This window comes from Arachis stenosperma, chromosome 10 (genome assembly GCF_014773155.1).
Source record: "Arachis stenosperma cultivar V10309 chromosome 10, arast.V10309.gnm1.PFL2, whole genome shotgun sequence".
Lineage (NCBI taxonomy): Eukaryota > Viridiplantae > Streptophyta > Magnoliopsida > Fabales > Fabaceae > Arachis > Arachis stenosperma.
The window spans coordinates 91,480,121-91,496,005 of NC_080386.1; the positions used below are offsets into that span (position 1 = coordinate 91,480,121).

Sequence of the window (15,885 nt, forward strand, 5' to 3'; positions counted from 1 at the left end):
TTATTGAGTCAATATTTTATTCTGAGCCAATATGGCATTCAGAGTGTCAATCTCAAGAACTCCTTTCTTCTGATTAGTCCCATTGTTCACAGGATTCCTTTCAGAAGTGTACATGAATTGGTTATTTGCAACCATTTCAATTAATTCTTGAGCTTCTGCAGGCGTCTTCTTCAGATGAAGAGATCCTCCAGCAGAGCTATCCAAAGACATCTTGGATAGTTCAGAGAGACCATCATAGAAAATACCTATGATGCTCCATTCAGAAAGCATGTCAGAGGGACATTTTCTGATCAATTGTTTGTATCTTTCCCAAGCTTCATAGAGGGATTCACCATCCTTCTGTCTGAAGGTTTGGACTTCCACTCTAAGCTTACTCCATCTTTGTGGTGGAAAGAACTTTGCCAAGAAGGCATTGACTAGCTTTTCCCAAGAGTCCAGGCTTTCTTTAGGTTGAGAATCCAACCATATTCTAGCTCTGTCTCTTACAGCAAAAGGGAATAGCATCAGTCTATAGACCTCAGGATTAACCCCATTAGTCTTGACTGTGTCACAGATTTGCAAGAATTCAGCTAAGAACTGATGAGGATCTTCCATTTGAAGTCCATGGAATTTGCAATTCTGTTGCATTAGAGAAACTAATTGAGGCTTAAGCTCAAAGTTGTTTGCTCCAATGGCAGGGATAGAGATGCTTCTCCCATAGAAGTCGGGAGTAGGTGCAGTAAAGTCACCCAGCACCTTCCTTGCATTGTTGGAATTGTTGTTGTTTTCGGCTGCCATGGGTTCTTCTTCTTTGAAGAATTCGGTCAGGTCCTCAACAAGAATGCCTTTGTCTTTGTTCCTGCTCATATGAAAGAGAAGAAAACAAGAAAATATGGAATCCTCTATGTCACAGTATAGAGATTCCTTGAGGTGTCAGAGGAAGAAAAATGGAAGACAGAAGTAGAAAATTCGAACTTATCAAAGAAGATGGAGTTCGAATTTTGCATTAAGGAATAGAGTTAGTCCAAAAATAGAAGGATGTGAGAAGAAGGGAAGTAATTTTCGAAAATTTAAGTAAAAGATTTTGAAAACATTTTGAAAAACACTTAATTGATTTTCGAAAATAAAAGTGGAAAAGAAATCAAGTGATTTTTGAAAAAGATTTTGAAATTAGAAATCAAAAAGATTTGATTGAAAACTATTTTGAAAAAGATGTCATTAAAAAGATATGATTGATTTTAAAAAGATGTGATTTAAAAGATATGATTTGAAAAACATTTTAAAAAGATATGATTTGAAAACAATTTTAAAAAGATTTGATTTTAAAAATTAATGACTTGCCTAACAAGAAAAGATATGATTCAAGCATAAAACCTTCCTTAACAGAAAAGGCAAAAAATGTTCAATCAAATCATTAATTGTTAGTAAGTATCTTTGAAAAAGGAAAGAAATTAATTTTGAAAACATTTGATTGAAAAGATATGATTTGAAAAAGATTTGATTTTGAAAAACTTTGAAAACTTGAAAAAAATTGATTTTGAAAACAAAATCTTCCCCTAGCACCATCCTGGCGTTAAACGCCCAGAATGTGCACATTCTGGCGTTTAACGCCCAAACTACTACCCTTTTGGGCGTTAAACGCCCAACCAGGCACCCTGGCTGGCGTTTAAACGCCAGTCTGTCTTCTTCACTGGGCATTTTTGAATGCTCAGCTTTTTCTGTGTGATTCCTCTGCAGTATGTTCTGAATCTTCAATTCTCTGTATTATTGACTTGAAAAGACACAAATTAAAAATATTTTTGGATTTTTAATAATAAAAATAACAATGCATGCAAGACACCAAACTTAGCAGTTTGTACACTACTGACACTAACAAAATGAGAATGCATATGAGAAACAACAAAACACTCAAGTCAATAGAATTCAAAGATCAAAACAAGAAAATCATCAAGAACAACTTGAAGATTAATTAAGACACATGCAAAAATTCGAAAAATGCAAGAAGAACAGAAACATGCAATTGACACCAAACTTAAAATGAGACACTAGACTCAAACAAGAAATATTTTTGGATTTTATGATTTTGTAATTTTTTTTGTGCTTTTTCGAAAATTAAGTGAAAAGGAAAATAAAGGTATCAAAATTCTTAATGTGAATTCCAGGAATCATGCAATGTTAGTCTAAAGCTTTAGTCTAAAGGAATTAGACATGGCCGGCCAAGCTTCAGCAAGACATTGCATTCAAGAGCTAAATTGATGAGAATCAATCAGCTTTGGTGATGATAAGAACATCACCTTGAAACACTAGAATTCATACTTAAGAACTCTGAAGAAGAAAAAAAAAATACCTAATCTAAGCAACAAGATGAACCGTCAGTTGTCCATACACAAGAACAATCCCCGGCAACGGCGCCAAAAACTTGGTGCACGAAATTGTGATCAATACTTTTCAAAACATAAACAATCCCTAGTAATGGCTCCAAAGACTTGGTGCTCACTACCATGGCATAAACACAACTTCGCACAACTAACCAGCAAGTGCACTGGGTCGTCCAAGTAATAAACCTTACGCGAGTAAGGGTCGATCCCACGGAGATTGGTGGTATGAAGCAAGCTATGGTCATCTTGTAAATCTCAGTCAGGCAGACTCAAATGTATAATGGTGATGAACGAAAATAACATAAAAGATAAAGATAGGGATACTTATGTATATCATTGGTGTAAGAGCTTCAAACAAGCGTATGAAGATGCCTTCCCTTCCGTCTCTCTGCTTTCCTACTGTCTTCATCCAATCCTTCTTACTCCTTTCCATGGCAAGCTCGTGTAGGGTTTCACTGTTGTCAGCAGCTACCTCCCATCCGCGCAGTGAAAGCTAATGCACACACTCTGTCACAGTGCTGCCAATCACCGGTTTGGTTCCCTCCCCTACCGGAATAGAATAACTCTTTTGCGTCTGTCACTAACGCCCAGTAGGTTACAGGTTTGAAGCACGTCATAGTCATTCAATCATTGAATCCTACTCAGAATACCACAGACAAGGTTTAGACCTTCCGGATTCTCTTGAATGCCGCCATCAGGTCCTGCCTATACCACGAGGATTCCGAAGAATCCAAGAGATATTCACTAAGCCTCAGATGCTTGTAGAACAAGAATGGTTGTCAGTCACCTTGTTCATGGGTGAGAATGGTGATGGGCGTCAATCATCACCTTCATCATGTTGAAGAACAAGTGATATCTTGGATAAAGAACAAGCGGAATTGAATGAAAGAACAATAGTAATTGCATTAATACTCGAGGTACAGCAGAGCTCCACACCTTAATCTATGGTGTGTAGAAACTCCACCGTTGAAAATACATAAGAACAAGGTCTAGGCATGGCCGAATGGCCAGCCTCCAAATGATCTAAGAACTAGATGTCCCAAGATGTCTAGATGTCAAATACAATAGTAAAAGGTCCTACTTATAGAAACTAGTAGCCTAAGGTGTACAAAGATGAGTAAATGACATAAAAATCCACTTCCGGGCCCACTTGGTGTGTGCTTGGGCTGAGCAATGAAGCATTTTTCGTGTAGAGACTCTTCTTGGCGTTTAACTCCAGCTTTTATGCCAGTTTGGGCGTTTAACTCCCAGTTAGGTGCCAGTTCCGGCGTTTAACGCTGGGAATTCTGAGGGTGACTTTGAACGCCGGTTTGGGCCATCAAATCTTGGGCAAAGTATGGACTATTATATATTGCTGGAAAGCCCAGGATGTCTACTTTCCAATGCCGTTGAGAGCGCGCCAATTGGGCTTCTGTAGCTCCAGAAAATCCACTTCGAGTGCAGGGAGGTCAGAATCCAACAGCATCTGCAGTCCTTTTCAGTCTCTGAATCAGATTTTTGCTCAGAACCTTCAATTTCAGCCAGAAAATACCTGAAATCACAGAAAAACACACAAACTCATAGTAAAGTCCAGAAAAGTGAATTTTAACTAAAAACTAATAAAAATATAATAAAAACTAACTAAAAGATACTAAAAACATACTAAAAACAATGCCAAAAAGCGTACAAATTATCCGCTCATCAGGTGCCATAAATGGTTATGGAAAAACAAAAAGCAATGCTTTTACCACACCAAACTTAAAATATTTGCTCATCCCCGAGCAAAAGAAGAAAGTGAGATGTAGAAGAAGAAGAAAATGGAGGAGATGGAGGGTGTATAGGGTTTGGCCAAGGGTAGAAAAAGGTGATTGTGATGTGTGAAAATGAAGGTGTGAAGGGGGGTATTTATAGGAAAAAGTTAAGGAAGTGATTGGTGAAGGGTATTTGGGGAATAGATATGGAGGTGATTGGTGAAGGGTATTTGGGAAAGAGTGTTGTAGAAAGGTATGAAGAGGAGAGAGAGTGAGTTGAGGTTGGTGGGAATTCTGTGGGGTCCACAGATCCTGAGGGGTCAAAGAATTCTCATCCATGCTCCAATTGGGCGTTCAAAATGCCTTAGAGTGCAATTCTGGCATTTAAAAGCCAGTTTTCCTTCCTGTTCTGGCGTCTAAACGCCAGTTTGTTGCCCTGTTCTGGCGTTTAAACGCTAGTCTGGTGCCCTATTCTGGCGTTTAAACGCCCAGAAAGGTGCCAGATTGGGCGTTTAAACGCCCATTTTTCTACCCTTATTGGCGTTTAAACGCAGTAAGTCCTTCCTCTAGGGTGTGCTATTTTCAATGCTATTTTTTATTTTTTTTCTTTATTTTTGTAATTGTCTTTGTGACTTCACATGATCATCAACCTAAAAGAAAACAAAATAATATAGATTAAAATAAAATTGGGTTGCCTCCCAATAAACGCTTCTTTAATGTCAATAGCTTGACAGTGAGCTCTCATGCAGTCTCACAGATGATCAGAGTATGGTTGAGATCTCTCAACACCAAACTTAGAGTTTGGTTGTGGCCTCCCGATACCAAACTTAGAGTTTGAATGTGGGGGCTCTGTTTGACTCTGTATTGGAAAAAGCTCTTCATGCTTACTCTCCATGGTTACAGATGGAGAACCTTGAGTTTTTACTACAAGGCATTCTTTATTCACCTGAAGGATCAACTCTCCTCTGTCAACATCAATCACAGCTCTTGCTGTGGCTAGGAAGGGTCTTCCAAGGATGATGGATTCATCCTCATCCCTCCTAGTGTCTAGGATTATGAAATCAGTAGGGAAGTAAGGGCCCTCAACCTTCACTAGCACGTCCTCTGCTAGTCCATAAGCCTTTTTCATAGATTTATCTGCCATCTCCAATGAGAATTTGGCAGCCTATACCTAATAAATTCCCAATTTTTCTATTACCGAGAGGGGCATCATGTTTATCCCTGGCCCCAGGTCACACAGAGCTTTTTCAAAGTTCATGGTGCCTATGGTACAGGGTATTAAGAATTTACCAGGATACTATTTTTTTTTAGGTAAATTTTGTTGAACCAATGTGTTCAGTTCATTGGTGAGCAAGGGATGCTCTTCCTCACAAGTCTCATTACCAAATAGCTTGGCATTCAGCTTCATGATTGCTCCTAAATATTGGGCAACTTGCCCTTCAACAATGTCTTCATCCTCTTCAGAAGATGAATAGTCATCAGAGCTCATGAATGGTAAAAGGAAGTCCAAGGGAATCTCTATGGTCTCTGTATGAGCCTCAGATTCCTTTGGTTCCTCATTAGGGTATTCCTTGCTGACCACTGGACGTTCCCAAAGGTCTTCCTCATTGGGATTCACGTCCTCCTCCTCCTCTAAGGTTTCGGCCATGTTGATTATATCAATGAACTTGTACTCTCCTTTGGGATTCTCTTCTGTATTGCTTGGGAGAGTGCTGGGAGGAGTTTTAGTAACCCTTTTACTCAGGTGGCTCACTTGTGCTTCCAAATTTCTAATGGAGGATCTTTTTTTAGTCATGAAACTAAGAGTGGCCTTAGATAGATCAGAGACTATGTTTGCTAAGCTAGAAAGATTCTGCTCAGAATGCTCTGTCTGTTGCTGAGATGATAATGGGAAAGGTTTGTTATTGCTAAACCTGTTTCTTCCACCATTGTTATTATTAAAGCCTTGCTTTTGTTAATCCTTCCATGAAAAATTTGGATGATTTTTCCATGAAGGATTATAGGTGTTGCCAAAGGCTTCACCCATGTAATTCACCTCTGCCATTGCAGGATTCTCAGGATCATAAGCTTCTTCTTCAGAAGATGCTTCTTTAGTACTGTTGGATGTATTTTGCAATCCATTCAGACTCTGAGAGATCATATTAACTTGTTGGGTCAATATTTTGTTCTGAGCCAGTATGGCATTCAGAGCATCAATTTCAAGAACTCCTCTCTTTTGAGTCGTCCCATTACTCACAGGATTCCTCTCAGAGATATACATGAACTAGTTATTTACAACTATTTCAATAAGTTCCTGAGCTTCTGCAGGCGTTTTCTTTAAGTGAATGGATCCACCTGCAGATTGGTCCAGTGACATCTTGGAAAATTTAGACAGACCATCATAGAATATATCTAATGTGGTCCATTCTAAAAGCATGTCTGAAGGACACTTTTTGGTCAGTTACTTGTATCTTTCCCAAGCTTCATAGAGGGATTCACCTTCTTTTTGTCTGAAGGTTTGAACATCTACTCTAAGCTTGTTCAGCTTTTGAGGAGGAAAGAACTTGGCTAAGAAAGCCGTGACCAGCTTATCCCACGAGTCCAGGCTATCTCTGGGTTGTGAGTCCAACCATGTTCTAGCTCTGTCCCTTACAACAAAAGGGAAAAGCATAAGCTTGTAGACCTCAGGATCAACTCCATTGGTCTTAACAGTATCACAGATCTGCAAGAACTCAGTTAAAAACTGATAAGGGTCTTCTGATGGAAGTCCATGAAACTTGCAGTTCTGTTGCAGTAGAGAAACTAATTGAGGCTTTAGCTCAAAATTGTTTGCTCCTATGGCAGGGATTGAGATGCTTCTTCCATAGAAGTTAGAAGTTGGTGTAGTAAAATCACCAAACATCTTCCTTGCATTGTTGTTTGGTTCGGCCATAATTGTTTCTTTTGCTGCTTCCTTTTCGAAAATTTCAGTGAGATCCTCTTCAGAGTTTTGTGCTTTAGCTGCTCTTAGCTTCCTCTTCAGAGTCCTTTCAAGTTCAGGATCAGCTTCAACAAGTATGCCTTTATCTTTGTTCCTGCTCATATGAAAGAGAAGAAAACAAAAAAAATATGGAATCCTCTATGTCACAGTATAGAGATTCCTTGAGGTGTCAGAGGAGAACAAGAATGGAAGGATGAGGTAGGTAAGGAAGAATTCGAACACACAAAGAGAGATGGAGTTCGAATTGACAATGGAGGAGGAATGTTAGTGTTTAAATAGAAAAAGATAAGAGAGGGGGAAGAATTTTCGAAAAAAAAAGAATAAAATTTAAAATAATTTTTGAAAAATTGGTTGTGGTTTTCCAAAATTAAGAGTGAAAAGGTGGTTTTGAAAAAGATAAGAAATAAAGTTGAAAAATATAAGAAGTTATAAAAAGATTTTGAAATTAGAATTTAAAAAAAAGTATGATTTGAAAAAGATATGATTCAAAAAGATATGGTTGAAAAGATAAAATTAACAAGATTTGACTTTTTTTAAAAAGTTAATGACTTGATTAACAAGAAACTAAAAGATATGATTGCAAATTTCAAATATTGAATCTCTCTTAACAAGAAAGTAAAAACTTGAAATTTTTTAATCAAGATTTTTGAAAATATGAGGAAAATATTTGATTTTTGAAAAAGATATGTTTGAAAAGATATAATTTTGAAAAATTCATGATTGAAAATATTTGATTTGAAAAGAATTGATTTTGAAAAATTATGAAGATTTGAAAAAGATTTGATTTGAAAACAAGATTCCTCTCCTTGTGTCATCCTGGCGTTAAACGCCCAGGAGCTGCATGTTTTGGGCATTTAACGCCCAATTGCTGCATAGTTTGGGCGTTTAAACGCCCAACCAGGTACCCTGGCTGGCGTTTAAACGCCAGTTTTCCTTCTTCACTGGGCGTTTTGAACGCCCAGCTTTTTCTCTGTAATTCCTCTGCCTTATGTTCTTGGATCTTCATTTTGCTAAATCCTTTATTCAAGAAGATATGTTTTCAATTTTGAAAAATAACAAAATGAGTCAAAACATATAATTCTTGGATCAAAACACAAGATATATGTAAGAACATTATGAACGTCAAGATGAATACCAAGAACAATCTTGAAGATCAAGATGAACATCAAGAACTCAGTTTTCTTAATAAAAGAAAACATGGAGGACACCAAACTTAGAGCTTTCTCATGTTTGGGCCATATGAATGCAAGAATGCATATGCAGAATATCATGCAGTGCAAATCAGGAAATCATGAAGATCAAACAAGGCAATTTATCAAGAATGACCTGAAGATCATCAAGAACACAATGCATGTGTTTCGAAAATTGCAAGACAATTAAAATCAAGCAATTGACACCAAACTTAAAATTTGGCCCTAGATTCAAACAAGAACCATAAAATATTTTTGAGTTTTTATGATTTTATTAAATTTTTTTGGATTTTTTTTTCGAAATTTGTTTTTAGAAAAATGAAAAAGAAGAAAATTTTGAAAGATTTTTGAAAACTTTTTGAAAATAAAATAAAGGTTGAAACAAGAAGAAAATTACATAATCTAAGCAACAAGATGAACCGTCAGTTGTCCAAACTCGAACAATCCCCGGCAACGGCGCCAAAAACTTGGTGCACGAAATTGTGATACACAATGGCGCCAACAACTTGGTATGCACAATTGTAATCTCAACTCTTTTTCACAACTTTGCACAACTAACCAGCAAGTGCACTGGGTCGTCCAAGTAATAAACCTTACGTGAGTAAGGGTCGATCCCACGGAGATTGTCGGCTTGAAGCAAGCTATGGTCACCTTGTAAATCTCAGTCAGGCAGATTCAAATGGTTATGGAGTTTAATAATTAAAAGATAAATAAACATAAAATAAAGATAAAAATACTTATGTAAATCATAGATGGGAATTTCAGATAAGTGTATGGAGATGCTTTATCCCTCTTGAATCTCTGCTTTCCTACTGCCTTCATCCAATCCTTCTTACTCCTTTCCATGGCAAGCTGTATGTTGGGCATCACCGTTGTCAATGGCTACTTCCTATCTTCTCAGTGAAAATGGTCCAAATGCGCTGTCACCGCACGGCTAATCATCTGTCGGTTCTCGATCATATTGGAATAGAATCCAGTGATCCTTTTGCGTCTGTCACTACGCCCAACACTCGCGAGTTTGAAGCTCGTCACAGTCATCCCTTCCTAGATCCTATTCGGAATACCACAGACAAAGTTTAGATTTTTCAGATCTCAGGAATGGCTGCCAATAATTCTAGCTTATACCACGAAGTCTCCGATCTTTCGGAATGGAGGCTAAGAGATATACGCTCGATCTAAGGTAGAACGGAAGTGGTTGTCAGGCACGCGTTCATAGGTTGAGAATAATGATGAGTGTCACAGATCATCACATTCATCATGTTGAAGTGCAAGCGAATATCTTAGAATGATAATAAGCATGAATTGAATAGAAAATAATAGTACTTTGCATTAATACTCGAGGAACAACAGAGCTCCACACCTTAATCTATGGTGTGTAAAAACTCCACCGTTGAAAATACATAAGAACAAGGTCTAGGCATGGCCGTGAGGCTAGCCCCCAATGTCTGAGATCGCATAAACTGATCAAAGATAGATGCCAAGATTCCAAGATGAAAATACAATAGTAAAAAGTTCTATTTATACTAAACTGGTTACTAGGGTTTACAGAAATAAGTAAGTGATGCAGAAATCTACTTCCGGGCCTACTTGGTGTGTGCTTGGGCTGAGCATTGAAGCTTTCACGTGTAGAGGTCTTCCTTGGAGTTAAACACCAGCTTTGGTGCCAGTTTGGGCGTTTAACTCCAACTTTTATGTCAGTTCTGACGTTTTGACGCCAGAAAAGGGCAGAGAACTGGCGTTTTGACGCCATTTTACGTCGTCAAAACTCGCGTAAAGTGTGGACTATTATATATTGCGGAAAAGCCTTGGATTTCTACTTTCCAACGCAATTAAGAGCGCGTCATTTGAAGTTCTGTAGCTCTAGAAAATCCACTTCGAGTGCAGGGAGGTCAGAATCCAACAGCATCTGCAGTCCTTTGTCAGCCTCTGAATCAGATTTTTGCTCGGGTCCCTCGATTTCAGCCAGAAAATACCTAAAATCACAAAAAAACACACAAACTCATAGTAAAGTCCAGAAATGTGAATTTTGCTTAAAAACTAATAAAAATATACTAAAAACTAGCTAAATCATACTAAAAACTATATAAAAACAATGCCAAAAAGCGTATAAATTATCCGTTAATCAGGGGGTTATCCAACTATCGCTTTCTAAGGAATTATTTTCAATAGGGACTAGAACAAGAGGTAAAACTAGAGGGTTTAGGAAGCAAAAACTCAAGCAACTAGCTAGAAAAGGCATTGTTAACAAAACTGTGGCAGGTAGTAAAAGGAGATCAGATGATGAAGGTGATGTTATGAGCTTGAAGAAACCATGTTATTATGCTGATATAAGTTTGACTATGGGGAAGGGTGGCACCCAACAAAAGGCACCCAATAACTCATGAAGATGATGGCGTAGAACTGTCGGAGTTTGGAAAAATCAATGACGGTTCACAGCATTAAAGGGATTTGTAAATCCCATTCCCCTGAAGTAATGTTTTTATCTGAAATAAAAAATGTTACTTCGCATGTGGAAAGATAATATAGGAAGGTCGACTTTGACAATTTCATTGTGTAGAGCCCATTGGAGTTGCAGGGGGATTATGTTGGCTTGGAAGAGTATAGCTTGGGTAACAATTCAACAACATGATGAATTTTTTATCCACTTTAGGTGGGAAGAACAATAACTGCAAAAAGAGTGGAATATTTTGCGGTGCATCTGAGTTGTTATGATAATGTGAGACCAGGTCAATACGAAGCAATCCTAGAGATGGTTCATTATGCAGATGAGAATTTTTTGTAATAGGTGATTTCAATGCTATTTTAGCCTTTCATGAGAAAGAGAGTGGTCGGACAAAATCAGCAGCCTCGATAGAAAATTTCAACAATTTTGTTAATAGAGGGCGGATGGTAGATTTGGGGTTTGAAGAGCCGAAATTCACATGGTGTAACAAGCAGTTCGGTCCAAGCTTGATCCGAGAGAGGTTGGATAGATGTGTAGTTTCGATGCAACTAAGGTCAGCATACCCACAAGCTTCAATTCAACATTTGGAGCACATTGGGTCAGACCATAGACCCCTATTACTAAGTTCTGATGTGGATATGAGATAACAGAAGTGCAAGTTCAGATTTGAAGAGAGATGGTGCGAAAAGGAAGAGATAAGGAGGATAGAAAAGGAGGTTTGGGAATTGGAGGTTGTGGGATCACCGATGTTTAAACTACACTAGAAGTTAAAACAATGTAGACATCGTATGGTAGAATGGCAAAAGAATTCTAACCAAAACTCTGGCAAACTCACATAGACCTTCGACAAAAAATTGAGGAGGAGAAGAACAAGAATGACAAAGTAAATAAAGATGAGTTAAGAAGAATGGAGGAAGAACTAGTTGATGCTTAAGAAAAGGAAGAGAGATACTAGAAGAGAAAGTCACAGGTTCAATGGCTTAATTGGGGCGACCAAAACACCAAATTTTTCCATGTGAGAACTTAAACTCGAAACAGACGAAATAGAATTCTCAGATTGGAAGACAGTGAAGGAAACTTCAAATCTGACCCTGTAGGCATCTCAGATATTGCTCAGAACTATTTTCAGCAACTATTCTCTACCTCAAATCCTAGAGATCCTTCCGAAGAACTGGACAGCAAGAAGAAAAAGGTGGATAGGCATATAAACTTCAGGCTCACTCGTCCGGTTATCGAAAAAGAGGTTAAGGAGGCAACTTTCTCCATTAATCCTTTCTCAGGGCTAGGGGATGATGGTTTTAGTTCCAAGTCTATCAATTCTATTGGGACATCACTGGTTTTGAAGAGGTCAAGGCTGTTAGGAGTTTCTTTTTAGGAGGAAGATTGCTTAAATCTTTTAACCATACTCAAATATCTCTAATACCAAAGGTCCCAAATACAACTTCTATGAATCAAGTAAGGCCGATTAGCCTAAGTACTGGTTTCTACAAAATTATCTCTAAAGTACTGATTCATAGGATGCATCCATTAATGAATAAGGTTATTAGGGCTAACCAAAGTGCTTTTGTTCAAGGTCGTTTAATTAGCGACAATGTTCTAATTGCACATAAGTTTATGCACTTTTTGAAAAACAAAAGTTAGGGTAGTTATGACATGGCAGTGAAACTGGATATGAGCAAGGCGTACAATAAGGTAGAATGAATGTTTGTTTGGGTGCTGATGAAGCAATTGAGGTTTTATTAAGGATGGATTGGATGGATTAGAGAATGAATGACTACAGTCTCATACTTTGTTATTGTATACGGTCAAGAACGTGATTTGTTTAGACCGCGGAGAGGGTTGCGCCAAGGCAACCTTCTATCTCCCTATCTTTTTATTCTTTGTGCAGAAGGCTTAACCCATTTGCTCCACAAAAGAGAACAGAGTGATGTTATTACTGGTCTAAGACTCAATAGTCGCTGCCCCTCTATTTCCCATCTTTTTTTCGCATATGATTCCATACTTTTTAGCAAAGCAAACAACTGGGACTGGCAGAACATCATGAATATCTTACAAGTATACAGTAAAGTGAGTGGACAAGTAGTTAACTTACAAAAATTAACAGTTTTATTTAGCAAGAATACCCCTGAGGCAGTTCGAGCAGACTTGGCAACATTGTTATAGGTCCCTAATGTTGGTGATGCGTGAGTATCTTCTCTATCTTTTCCTAGTGAATTTGTATTTGAGTTGCTAAGTTTAATCAATATTTAATATATTTTAACCACTATGAATGTTACTTTGAGTTGTGTGCAATTTCTATTTATTTCAGGTAGCATTCGGATAGATTTGACAGAGTTTTGTAGCAGAAAAGAAAGAAAGCGAATGATGCTATCAACCCCGACCTCCTTGCACTCAAATAGAAATAACTTGAGTTACAAAGGTCCAATTGACATGATTTCAGCGGCATTGAAAAGATAACTTCTAGAGCTCTCCAACGATATATAATAGTTTACCCTTTTCTTCCATTTGATTTGGCCTCCTCCACGCTGAACTTGAAGATCTCCAAGTTCAGCGCCAGCTTGAAGAAACTCCAAAGGAGAATGCGCATATCACCCCACGCTGAACTTGGGTTGTGGACTCAAAGGAAAACCAATGAAGAAGCCACTGTCTCATCCACTGTTCAACGTGGGCCTGAATGAATCACATGGTCCCCACGCTCCACCTGAAGGCTTGCGAAAATCTTTATTTATTTTGGATTAAACTTTTATTTTATTTATAATTAGGAAAAGATATTATTTTAGTTTTAAGAAATATATTTTACATTAATTAGGATTAGATGTAAAAGGAAATATATTTTACTACCTCATTCCGCAATTTACAGTTTTTCTGAATCCTAATTTTCTCTCTGAACCATGAGCAACTAAACCTCCACTGTTAAAGTTAGGAGCTCTGTCTATTGTATGAATTGATACTATTACTTTTTTATTTTAATTCCTGTACTGATTTATAATTTAAGAATTGTTTTCGTTTTTTATTTTATGAATCTGGGTGGAACGGAAGTATGACCTTGGTTCCAATTGAGTTCTTGTATAACTTGAAAAAGCTCTTTACTTGACAGTTTGAAAATATATTCTCCTAAATTTCTAATTATCTGGACTTAACGGGATACGTGTCATATAATTCTCTTATATTTGGGTAATTAGGATTTCTGTGGCATATAAACTAGAATTGAACTTCACCCTCTAATAATTGGAATTAAGTGACCAAGGAATTGGCGGTTGATGAATTTTAGAGGAGACTAAAAAGGTCTAAGGAATTAGGGTTTAGTCACATAAAGTTTGCCATGAATTAAATCTTACATGATTAAAATAGTTAGTAAGAAAAGTCAATCCAAAAAATAGATAACTCTGAAGCTTTAACTGTTTCTCCATATATTATTCACAACTTGTTTACTGTTTACTTTTCTGATATTCTGAATTTACTGTTAATATTTTTGAATGCTCAAAACACTATTTTCTGTTTGTCTAACTAAGTAATCACTTAATCATTGTTGCTTAGTCCATCAATCCTCGTAGGATCGACCCTCATTCACTTAAGGTACTACTTAGTACGACTCGGTGCACTTGCTGGTTAGTTTGTGGTTATAAATTCCGCACTAGTTGGCGCCCAACACAAGTATCTTGGATTACCAGCTACAATACATAGATCTAAAACTGTCACATTCAGCTATATCAAGGATAAAGTTGTAAAGAAGCTTTAGCACTGAAAAAGAGGCTTATTATTAGTTAGTGGGAGAGAAGTATTGATTATGACTATAGCAACTACTATACCTCTATACTCACTAAGCTGTTTTAAGCTATCAGATGGCTACAGTGATTTAGATGGGATATTATTTCCAAGGAGAAGAAGTGGGAGGGGGGACTTGGTTTTAAGGACCTAAAAGCTTACAACCTAGCTATGCTAGAAAACAAGGCTGGAGACTTGTTACAAAGCCTCACTCATTGATATTCAAAGTGCTTAAAATAAGTATTTCAAATATTCAACTTTCATGAAAGCTACTGTGGGAAACAACCTATCTTAGGCTTGGAGGAGTTTACTAGAGGGTAGAAAAGTTTTGGAGAAAGGACTTCTCTAAAAATTAGGTAGAGGAGATCTAATCAATATATATGAAGACCGTGGATAAAAGAGTACAATTTCATTCCCAGAGACAGTTAGAATAGTAATGAAACATACATTAGAGAGTTTCACAATTAATTAATCAGAACAGACAATAGAACCAAGAATTAATACATGAATTGTTCAGCTCAGATATCGTAACAACAATTATGCAGACGAAAATTGAAGAACGGGAAGACATGCTTACTTGGTCAAGAGAGAAGTCAGGTTGCTATTCAGTCTCTAGTGCATGTGACATAGCTTATCTGTTCTTCCATCTCCCAATAGAGCAGTTGCCAAACCGTTATCGAAATCTGAACCTCTGAAATTCAATTTAGAACTTACAATGCCTGGTTAAAGTGAAGGTCTTTGTCTAGAAAGTGATGCATGATGAACTTTCGGTTGAATCAATAAATTTTTCAAAGAACAGGAGTAAAAGATGTTTCGTGCCCAAGATGTTACCAAAGGAAAGAAATAATTACCCACTATTTACTTAGTTGTCCAGAAGTTGAAGACACTTGGAGGTTGGTAGGAATCCATGGAGTAATGTCTGTAATGGGTGTTGATGATCCCATTTAGAAATGGTGGACTGAAACTGCAAAATCATTGGAAAGGCTGCATCGGAATAAAAAGGAAGTGCTTTACTCTGGCTGATTTGAAAAAATCGAAATCAATGAATATTTAAAGGACGACGTCTCTTACCACAATAATTCATCTCTGTCGTATGCTTTTCGGTGGAGGAGTATGATTTTAAACTTTTTTCTTTTTCTTATTAACGTTGTTTATTTCTCTGTATTATTAGTGGTGATAAGTCTCAACTGCATTTTATTTTTTAGCTTTCCTTTAATTATGTTAATGTTTTATTAGACTATTATTTTATCAGATAAAATCTTATTTTTGCTAAGAAAAATTACAAGAAAAACAAAATATCATAGAAAAGCTTGGCCTAATTTATTACATTTTTTATAGTTTAAAAATTTATAGTTGAATATATATATTAAATAAAAAATTTAATTTTGTCTTTATTAACTATTTTTTATGATATAAATTATAAAATATTTTTTCAAAAACA

General features: G+C 37.0%; 1 long non-coding RNA gene and 2 other non-coding genes across 3 annotated transcripts; 2 read left to right on the forward strand and 1 right to left on the reverse strand.

Annotated features, from left to right (window-relative positions):
* Nucleotides 1-264: 264 nt before the first annotated feature.
* Nucleotides 265-372, forward strand: LOC130959636 (small nucleolar RNA R71). Its single transcript, XR_009078708.1, has one exon. It is a non-coding gene; the product is annotated as a small nucleolar RNA R71 (small nucleolar RNA).
* Nucleotides 373-6,497: 6,125 nt separating this feature from the next.
* Nucleotides 6,498-6,605, forward strand: LOC130959320 (small nucleolar RNA R71). Its single transcript, XR_009078412.1, has one exon. It is a non-coding gene; the product is annotated as a small nucleolar RNA R71 (small nucleolar RNA).
* A 2,057-nt stretch (nt 6,606-8,662) lies between these two features.
* LOC130954785 (uncharacterized) lies at nt 8,663-15,488 on the reverse strand. Its single transcript, XR_009076419.1, has 3 exons — nt 15,296-15,488; nt 15,022-15,135; nt 8,663-10,209 (listed from the first exon to the last, which is right to left on the reverse strand). It is a non-coding gene; the product is annotated as an uncharacterized LOC130954785 (long non-coding RNA).
* Between the last annotated feature and the right edge of the window lie 397 nt (nt 15,489-15,885).